Source organism: Arachis stenosperma, chromosome 8 (assembly GCF_014773155.1).
Source record: "Arachis stenosperma cultivar V10309 chromosome 8, arast.V10309.gnm1.PFL2, whole genome shotgun sequence".
Classification (NCBI taxonomy): Eukaryota; Viridiplantae; Streptophyta; class Magnoliopsida; order Fabales; family Fabaceae; genus Arachis; species Arachis stenosperma.
Window position 1 is genome coordinate 26,352,919 of NC_080384.1, and position 10,890 is coordinate 26,363,808.

At 36.9% G+C, this 10,890-nt stretch overlaps 1 non-coding gene across 1 annotated transcript; it reads right to left on the reverse strand.

The window, feature by feature from the left end:
- Nucleotides 1-10,011: 10,011 nt before the first annotated feature.
- On the reverse strand, nucleotides 10,012-10,119 carry LOC130947131 (small nucleolar RNA R71). The gene has a single exon (XR_009072541.1). It is a non-coding gene; the product is annotated as a small nucleolar RNA R71 (small nucleolar RNA).
- Between the last annotated feature and the right edge of the window lie 771 nt (nucleotides 10,120-10,890).

Consider the following 10,890-nt stretch of genomic DNA (forward strand, 5'->3'; position numbering starts at 1 on the left):
ACAGAATACAAAAGGTATGAAAAAAGCTACTGTTCATCTGATATCTTGCAATGTCGCGTTTCTCCTAGTTGAATTTTAGGTTTATTGAATTTATTTTCTTCGTTTAGCATATCAAATTATTGTGCATGCATTTCTACAGTATAACTAGGGTTTGGAATGAAATTTATTGTTTTTTTATTCAGTCCAGTAGACAGTGTAACTAGCGCTTTAAAATTGGTTGTTACACTGTTCAGTACTTCTTTTGCATGGAAAATACTATTCTTGATGATTAAAAATTGAAATCGATTTATTCTTGATATGAACATTTTTGGGTTCGGTGGCATTCTTGAAATACTGTGATTGAATTTTTACAGTAGTATAATTAGGGATTTGGAATAAATTTTGTGCATATTTTTAAATTTGGCAAAATGAATTTTATTCGGTTCGATTTGCTTTATTCGGTGGCTTCCTTTTACTTTGTTCGGTAGCTTTTTATTGACTTGATTAAGATATAAATGCTTGTGGTTATTGGTGTATTGAGTGAAGTATTGACCAAACCTTTTTCTTACAGCAAAACAAAACAAGACAATGGCAACAATGAAGCCGCACTATAACGTAAGCACATTAAATATATTTATCCGCTTTCATTCGAATAATATCTATTTTGTATTATAAATATATTCTCATATTCTGTTTCAAAATTTGCAGAAAACTCATTATTGCAGATGCCAAACAAAGGTAATGGCAACAGTGTACAGGGATATGACTCAAGAAAAGAAAGATATAGTGGAAGAAATGGGATTTGGTACCCTGGCACATGTCCCAGAAATGAATGTCTCCCATGCGCTGTTGAGAGAATTGATTGATCACTTTGATGAAGAGAAAGGATGCTTGAAAACTCTCCAGGGCAGAATATACATAACTCCTCGAAAAGTAGCAGCTGCCTTGGGCATAACGAACAGAGGTAATACACTTTTCACTTACGGCTTATTTTCAGTTCATTGGTTTACAAAAAATTAAACTGAGCCTTTTTGACTGATTTGTGCTACTAAAATATTGTAGGGAATTGTTTTGATGATAAATTTGATTACAACAAGCTGAATGTAGAAGACAAGGGAATATTTGAGAGCGTCAAAAATATTTTCTTGGCCACTTTGACAAGGAATGTTCTGGATATGAGCATAGAAGGGGAGGAGAACCAGAAAAAGTTCAAGAGGACTTTTGTTGTCTTCATACAAAAGTGCTTCTTACTGCCCACAACAGTAAATGTGGCCTCCCCAATCCATAAGCCACCAATCTTTCATGTGGACAACATACGTGAATGGGATTGGGCAAAACATGTGCTTAACTTCTTGATGAAAGGAGTTGAAAACAAAAAAAGGGAAGAAACTATCTGCTGATGGCTGTGTTTTTGTGTTGATGCTGATAGGGGTGTTCGCGGTGCGGTTTGGTTCGGTTTTTGAGAGAAAAGTCATCCGATCCGATCGTCTAATTAAAGTGCGGTTCGGTTTGGTTCGGTTTTTTTGTAAAGGTCATCCGAACCAAACCAAACCAATTAAAATCGGTTTGGTTTGGTTTGGTTTGTTCGGTTTTTTCAATCAAATAAAAAAAATTCTACCATACTATTATGCAAGGTCATAACATTGAAATCGACAAACCGAAATACACAATAACTAACAAAGTCTTGATCTAATGAAATTTAACGACAACAAAATTCAAATACGACAATTAAAGAAGTTCAATAGTTCAACAGTCAACACAACTGAAAATAAAAATAAATTATCATTAAACTGATAGCAAAGTTATGGTGCCTTCTCCAACAAAATAGCTAAACTTCTTAATGCAAACCAACCTGAAATAAAAAAAAACAGTGACATAATAAGAACAACAACAAGAAGCAAGCAAGGCAGCAATAAACCAGCAAGGCAGCAATTCAATAAACCAGCAAGGCGGCAATAAACCAGCAAGGCGGCAATTCAATAAACCAGCAAGGCAGCAATCTAACAATTCAATAAACCAGCAATTCAATAAACAGCAACAAAAGAAATTACCAAATAATTCATCAAATCAGCAAGGCAGCAACCAGCAATAAACAGCAACCAGTAAGGCAGCAAATGCTTCAAATTACCTGAATTGGTGGCTCGAGTTCCATATTGACTTGGGAGGAAGTCTAACAGAAGACTAACAGAAGTGTCATTGCATTATGCAAGAAAATAACACATCTAAAGGTATATTACAAACAATAAAATTCTTCCTTTCTATTTTTAATACCATTATATCAATATATTTAGAATGTTGAAAACATCTTTCATAGTACAAAGAACTTCATAACTTGCAATTGAAATGCACTTTCTCACAAAAATGCAGGCAATACATAAATACATTGTGCCCACCTAGTTCTCTTGAAACGAAAAGCCGCAACTAAGACATGTGTAGAAAGACCAATTACCTTAGACAATTGCACCTTCTGTTCATCAATTATATTGATTCCAAATTCTCTTCTTATATCCGGCCAAAGCCCAGTACCAGATAATGAAAAACAAATACTAGGAATCAACAACAATGAACAATGAACAACAATGAACAAATAATTAAGAAAACAAAAGCAGAAACACAACAAAATAAAAAATTACTAGCATTTAGCAATAATGAACAATGAACAACAATCAGCAACAATGAACAAATAATGAACAACAATGAACAACAATCAGCAATAATGAACAAATAGATTGAACAGAAATTGAATACAAATAAATCACAAAATCAACTCAAAACAAGCAAAAATAAATTAAACCCAGCAGCTCAGAATCACAGAATCAGAATTACTAATAAATTAAATCACAAAATCAACTCAAAACAAACAACTGAAATTAACAAAATCATTAAACAAACACAGTAATCATTAGTATTATTAACAAAATTTCAAAACAAGCAAAATAAGTGCAGAAAATCAAAAATCAATTCAGAAACACATAATCACAGAATCAGAGAATCACAGAACTTGAACTAAGCAAAACAAGCAAATTTGAACCCAGCAACTCAGAAGCACAGAATCAGAGTTATTAACAAGAAATTAACAAAACCCTAAACAAATCCAGTAACTCAGAATCATAGAAATTATAATTAACAAAATCAAACCCTAACTATTTCATAATTATAAACCCAATATGTTTAATTGCTTCAGATACATAGAAGGAGATAAAATCAAACCTGAAGTCAAGTGGATGGGAAGGAGGAAGAGCACTGGAAGAAGGCCAACCGGTGGCTGCTGTGTTGTGGGTGGCCAGGCCAGAAACGCAGCAGTACTGCTATGGGTGGCCACAAACGGTGATGCAGGTGGCCAGATCGGTCCTGTTGGTGGCGCTGGGGTGCCGCTGGATGGTGCTGGCGAGCCAGGCGAGGTGATGTGTTGAGGGATCTTCGTCTTCGTGGTGCACCGGCGATGGGGGATCTTCGTCTTCGTGGCTTCGAGTCTCAAGGAGGTGGGTGGCTCAGGCTGGCTCCGTGGCTGGGTCTGGGTGAGTGGGTGTGCACTGTGCAAGCCGCAGAGGGCGAGATCTCAGGCAGGCTGGCTCCGATCTGGGATTCGGGGGTTAGGTACTTAGGTTTCCATGGGGGATTTGGGGAGGGACTCGCGCAGCAATAAGGAAGGTAACGCGTTTGGGGGGGTGGGGGTGGGGTAGGTAGTTTTTAATTTTTAGGGTTTTGGGAAGAACCGGTTTGGTTCGGTTCGGTTAGGGTTTTGGTGGCAAGAACCGAAAACCAAACCGAACCGAAAAAACTGCAAAATATCACCTTTTTCGGTTTTTTTGGTTTTCGGTTAATTCGGTTTTCGGTTTTTCCGGTTCTGTTCATCGGTTTAGTTCGGTCCAGATCGATTTTGAACACCCCTAGATACTGATATACTTTCACAAAACCAAGTTCCCTCGCCCATTTGCACCTGAGGCTCCCCCCGCACCTTGGGTGGCCCATTGGACAAAGGAAATGATGGTTGAATGGATTTCTAGAGAAGCAACAGAACTATTGGTAAATACTCTACTAAAATTTCTCCTAAAATTTGGTTTCGAATGCTTTTAAAATCACTACTAACTAAATAAGCTTCTGTTTTAGGTTATAATTAATTTATTTGTCCTACTGGCAATTGTTTACCATATAAACCTTATTCGATTCGGTGAGCTCGCTCCTTTTGCTTCACTTGATTCTTACTGTGTTCAATTGAGTCCATATGCATGCAAAAATGTTTCTTTGATCCTTAAATAATCATCATGTTTTATGACTTTTTATTGAGCACATTGGTATCATTCGGTAAAGTGGTTTGCTCATGTTGATTAAATGGTTGTTATTGTATTTCTCATTAAATAATTGACTCCTTGTTTCTGTTTTAGGGAGTTCTGTACAAAAAAAAAAAGAAACAAAAAAGTTGGATAAAAAAGAAAAAGAAAAGAAAATTAAAAAGAAAATTGTCAATGTGGATTCTTCTTCGGAAGAAGAAAGATTTTCTGAATCTGAATCTCAATCTGAATCCGACAAAACACCACCGGCAAAGAGAGCAAGACAAACAAAGGTGGTTGATGAGAAGGATTTACAATCAGCAACTGAAACTGAAAGCATTCCCACGGATTCAACAAGCAAAAGTGAATCCAAAAACCAGTAAGATTAATTTTCATATTGATTTCATTTAACTTGTATTTGCTTAAATTCGTTCTTATACACTTGTCCTTATGTATTGTAGAGAAGAAGAAATCGAAACAACCAGAACAAAAAAAAAAATTGGTGGTTAAAAAATAAACCAAAAAAATGAAGCCAATGCTGACAGATTCAGAGAGTACAAGCAAATCTGAAAGCCAGTAAGTATTATTCAGAAACTGAATTTCTTTTGGTTCGGTGGTCTTCTAACTTTCGGTTCTGCCTTTAATTGTTTTTGATTTGGTGTTGTCTGTTAGTTTGGTTGAATTGATTGTTATTTTCTTGTTCTTGCTTATATTTTTGTCAGTTATAAATTCGATGTGTTTGTCTTTCTTGCAAAGAAAAAGAAATTGAGAAAACACCCATAATAAAAAGAAAACAACCACAAAGGGTGGCAAAAAAACAAACCCAATTTAACAGGGGGTAAGTTTCTCGAATAAGATTTTCTTTTATTGATACTTTCGTTTTAGGTGTATTAATACTTATTTTATGAACTTTCAGAACTGAACAAAGAAAAGAAAACACTGCAGAAAGAAGAAGGCAAGCGTTGGAGATGATAAGAGAAAAAAGATAAAAAAAAGAAATGATAGAGCTCAGTCAACACACATTGCTCCAGATCAGTTTGCCTCAACAGAGGAACGAAATGAATCCTCTCAGACGTAAGATTCAATTTCTTATGCCAATTTCTTTTCGTTTCTTTGCTTACTTTCGCTAAAACCTTTTGTAATTCCTCTAGATTCAATTAATAATATTTATTTATCTTGGTTAGACTGCCAACTGTAAATCTGGGAAGTGAACCACTCTTGCAGACTCAGGAAAGCTGCACACCGTCTGTAAATGCCCAAGACAATACCAGGTTCGTTGCACTCTTTACTTTTGGTTTGATGGTTTCCAAAAATAAATTTGATGTGTTTCTAAACCTCTGCTTTTAATCTTGGTTTTTAATTTTAATTTGTATTTTTTTAGGAAAAATACTCCAGAATCCATAGTAAAATATTTTAGAAAAAAGAAAATTCATCAAAGAAAGACTTTAAAAAGTCCACCAGTGTAAGTTAAAAATATTTATGTCACTCTATCAGATTTAGCTAATTAAATTTTGTTTAATTAATCTCACAAAAAATGTGTTTAAATGTCACTAGTGCTACACCCAATTCTCAGCTACAGATCATTCTGGTTCAACAAGAAACTCATTCTGAACCTTTGAATATATGAGCTTTTCAATGAGCGGATTCCCGTTTCTTAGAATAATTTATAATTATTCAACATTAACTTCTTCCTTGTTTACATTCATTAGAAATCCTCTTGCATTATTGTCTCTTCCAAGTTTTCTTCAGGAAGAGTTGATCAATGATGAATTTATATATGTCCCTCCCGAAAGTCAAACACAACAAACCTCTGATAAAGAGTAAGTTTATAAATATTTATTCACCACATGAATCTTGTTTGGTTTTGTGGCTGATGAGCGGATAATTTGTACGCTTTTTGGCATTGTTTTTAGTATGTTTTTAGTGTGATCTAGTTAGTTTTTAGTATATTTTTATTAGTTTTTAATTAAAATTCACTTTTCTGGACTTTACTATGAGTTTGTGTGTTTTTCTGTGATTTCAGGTATTTTCTGGCTGAAATTGAGGGATCTGAGCAAAAATCTGATCCAGAGACCCAAAAGGACTGCAGATGCTGTTGGATTCTGACCTCCCTGCACTCAAAGTGGATTTTTTCGAGCTACAGAAGCCCAATTGGCGCGCTCTCAACGGCGTTGGAAAGTAGACATCCTGGGCTTTCCAGCAATATATGATAGTCCATACTTTGCCCAAGATTTGATGGCCCAAATCGGCGTTCAAAGTCACCTCAAGAAATTCCAGCGTTAAACGCCGGAACTGGCACCCAAATGGGAGTTAAACGCCCAAACTGGCATAAAAGCTGGCGTTTAACTCCAAGAGGAGTCTCTACACGAAAAAGCTTCATTTGCTCAGCCCAAGCACACACCAAGTGGGCCCGGAAGTGGATTTTTATGTCATTTACTCATCTTTGTACACCTTAGGCTACTAGTTTTCTATAAGTAGGACCTTTTACTATTGTATTTGACATCTTGGTAGCTATCTTTGAGTTTTATGCTATCTTAGATCACTGGGAGGCTGGCTTCACGGCCATGCCTGGACCCTGTTCTTATGTATTTTCAACGGTGGAGTTTCTACACACCATAGATTAAGGTGTGGAGCTCTGCTGTACCTCGAGTATTAATGCAATTACTATTGTTCCTCTATTCAATTCCGCTTGTTCTTTGTCCAAGATATCACTTGTTCTTCAACTTGATGAAGGTGATGATTGTCACGGATCATCACCATTCTCACTTATGAACAAAGTGACTGACAACCATTCTTGTTCTACAAGCATCCAAGGCTTAGTGAATATCTCTTGGATTCCTGATACACGATGCATGGTTGATCGCCTGACAACCGAGTGCTCGCCTGACAAACGAGCCAGCCATTCCGTGAGATCAGAGTCTTCGTGGTATAGGCAAGAACTGATGGCGGCATTCAAGAGAATCCGGAAGGTCTAACCTTGTCTGTGGTATTCTGAGTAGGATTCAATGATTGAATGACTGTGACGTGCTTCAAACTCCTAGCAGGCGGGGCGTTAGTGACAGACGCAAAAGGATCGATGGATTTTATTCCGGCCTGACCGAGAACCGACAGCTGATTAGCCATATGCTGTGACAGAGCATGGGAACATTTTCACTGAGAGGATGGGAGGTAGCCATTGACAACGGTGAAACCCTACACGAGCTTGCCATGGAAAGGAGTGAGAAGGATTGGATGAAGACTGTAGGAAAGCAGAGTGATGGAATGGAAGGCATCTTCATACACTTATCTGAAGCTCTCACCAATGATATACATAAGTATCTCTATCTTTATCTTTATGTTTTATTCATCATCTATACCCATTTGAGTCTGCCTGACTGAGATTTACAAGGTGACCATAGCTTGCTTCATAGCAACAATCTCCGTGGGATCGACCCTTACTCACGTAAGGTTTATTACTTGGACGACCCAGTGCACTTGCTGGTTAGTTGTGCGAAGTTGTGTTTATGCCATGGTATTGAGCACCAAGTCTTTGGAGCCATTACTAGGGATTATTTGAGATGTGAAAAGTATTGATCACAATTTCGTGCACCAAGTTTTTGGCGCCGTTGCCGGGGATTGTTCGTGTATGGACAACTGACGGTTCATCTTATTGCTTAGATTAGGTATTTTTTTTTTCGAAATTTTTGAAGATGAATTCTAGAGTTTCATGATGATTTGTTGAAATCTGGCTGGCTGAGAAGCCATGTCTAATCTCATTGGACCGAGGTTTCAACTTATCATCACAGAAGCTTGTTGATTTTTTGTTATCAATCTTGCTTTTGGAGCAGTGATCTGCTAAGGCTTGGCTGGCTTTTGGCCATGTCTAGTGCTTTGGACCGAAGCTTTCTTTGAAAGCTTGGCTGGCTGTGAAGCCATGTCTAATTCCTGGACCGGAGTCTTAGACTAGCATTGCACTGATTCCTGGAATTCTCATTAAGAATTTTGATATCTTTTTCCACTTAATTTTCGAAAATCACAAAAAAAAAAAATTCACAAAATCATAAAAACCAAAAATATTTGATGTTTCTTGCTTGAGTCTAGTGTTTCATCTTAAGTTTGGTGTCAATTGCATACATTCATTCATGTGTCTCAAGGATCTTCAAGTGATTCTTGATGATTTCTTACTCTGATCTTTGAATTCTTTTGACTTGAGTGATTATGTGTCTCATGTAGTGTCAGTAGTATACAAACTGCTAAGTTTGGTGTCTTGCATGCATTGTTATTTGATTCTTGTTGCTATTTGATTATTAAAAATCCAAAAATATTTTTAATTTGTATCTTTTCAAGTCAATAACACAAAGAATTGAAGATTCAGAACAAACTGCAGAGGAATTATACAGAAAAAGCTGAGCATTCGAAAATGCCCAGTAAATAAGACAGACTGGCGTTTAAACGCCAGCCAGGGTACCTGGTTGGGCGTTTAACGCCCAAAAAGGGTGCATTTTGGGCGTTAAACGCCAGAATGGATACCATTCTGGGCGTTTAACGCCAGGATGGTAAAGGGGGAAGATTTTGTTTTCAAAATCAATTTTTTTTCAAGTTTTCAAAGTTTTTCAAAATCAAATCTTTTTCAAATCATATCTTTTCAATCAAATGTTTTTAATATCAATTTCTTTCCTTTTTCAAAGATACTTACTAACAATTAATGATTTGATTGAACATCTCAAATTTGTTGCCTTTTCTGTTGAGAAAGGTTTAATGTTTGAATCATATCTTTTCTTGTTAGGCAAGTCATTAATTTTTAAAATCAAATCTTTTTAAAATTGTTTTCAAAACATATCTTTTAAAATTGTTTTCAAATCAAATCTTTTCAATCATATCTTTTTAATCACATCTTTTTCAAAATAAGTTTTCAATCAAATCTTTTTAACTTCTAATTTCAAAATCTTTTTCAAAAATCACTTGATTTTTCCACTTTGAATTTTCGAAAATTATCAATCAATTTTTCAAAATGTTTTCAAAATCTTTTTAATTGAATTTTCGAAAATTCTCTTCCCTCCTTCTCACATCCTTCTATTTATGGAGTACTACTCCTTCTTAATGCACAATTCGAACTCTATCTAATCAAGTTCGAATTCTTCTACCTCCTTCTTCTATTTTTCTTTACCTCTGACACCTCAAGGAATCTCTATACTGTGACATAGAGGATTCCATATCTTCTTGTTCTCTTCTCTTTCATATGAGCAGGAGCAGAGACAAAGGCATTCTTGTTGAAGCTGACCCTGAACCTGAAAGGACCTTGAAGCGAAAGCTAAGAGAAGCTAAGGCACAACCCTCTATAGAGGACCTAACCGAATTCTTCAAAGAAGAAGAAGACATGGCAGCCGAAAATAACAACAATGCCAACAATGCAAGGAAGGTGCTGGGTGACTTTACTGCACCTACTCCCGACTTCTATGGGAGAAGCATCTCTATCCCTGCCATTGGAGCAAACAACTTTGAGCTTAAGCCTCAGTTGGTTTCTCTACTGCAACAGAATTGCAAGTTCCATGGACTTCCAATGGAAGATCCACATCAGTTTTTAGCTGAGTTCTTGCAAATCTGTGACACAGTCAAGACTAATGGGGTTGACCCTGAGGTCTACAGACTGATGCTATTCCCTTTTGCTGTAAGAGACAGGGCTAGAATATGGTTGGACTCTCAACCTAAAGATAGCCTGGACTCTTGGGAAAAGCTAGTCAATGCCTTTTTGGCAAAATTCTTTCCACCTCAAAAATGGAGTAAGCTTAGAGTGGAAGTCCAAACCTTCAGACAGAAGGATGGAGAATCCCTCTATGAAGCTTGGGAAAGATACAAACAATTAATCAGAAAGTGTCCCTCAGACATGCTTTTTGAATGGAGCATCATAGGTATTTTCTATGATGGTCTATCTGAACTATCCAAGATGTCCTTGGATAGCTCTGCTGGAGGATCTCTTCATCTGAAGAAGACGCCTACAGAAGCTCAAGAGCTAATTGAAATGGTTGCAAATAACCAATTCATGTACACTTCTGAAAGGAATCCTGTGAACAATGGGACAAGTCAGAAGAAAGGAGTTCTTGAGATTGATGCCCTGAATGCCATACTGGCTCAGAACAAGATATTGACTCAACAAGTCAATTTGATTTCTCAAAGTCTGTCTGGAATGCAAAATGCACCAAGCAGTACTAAGGATGCTTCATCTGAAGAAGAAGCTTATGATCCTGAGAACCCTTCAATGGAAGAGGTGAACTACCTAGGAGAACCCTATGGAAACACCTATAATTCTTCATGGAGAAATCACCCAAATTTCTCATGGAAGAATCAAGAGAGACCTCAACAAGGTTTCAATAACAATAATGGTGGAAGAAACAGGTTTAGCAATGACAAGCCTTTTCCATCATCTTCTCAGCAACAGACAGAGAATTCTAAGCAGAACCCCTCTGACTTAGCAACCATGGTCTCTGATCTAATCAAAACCACTCAAAGTTTCATGACTGAAACAAGGTCCTCCATTAGGAATTTGGAAGGACAAGTGGGACAACTGAGCAAGAAAGTTACTGAACTCCCTCCTAGTACTCTCCCAAGTAATACAGAAGAAAATCCAAAAGGAGAGTGCAAGGCCATCAATAAGGCCGAATTT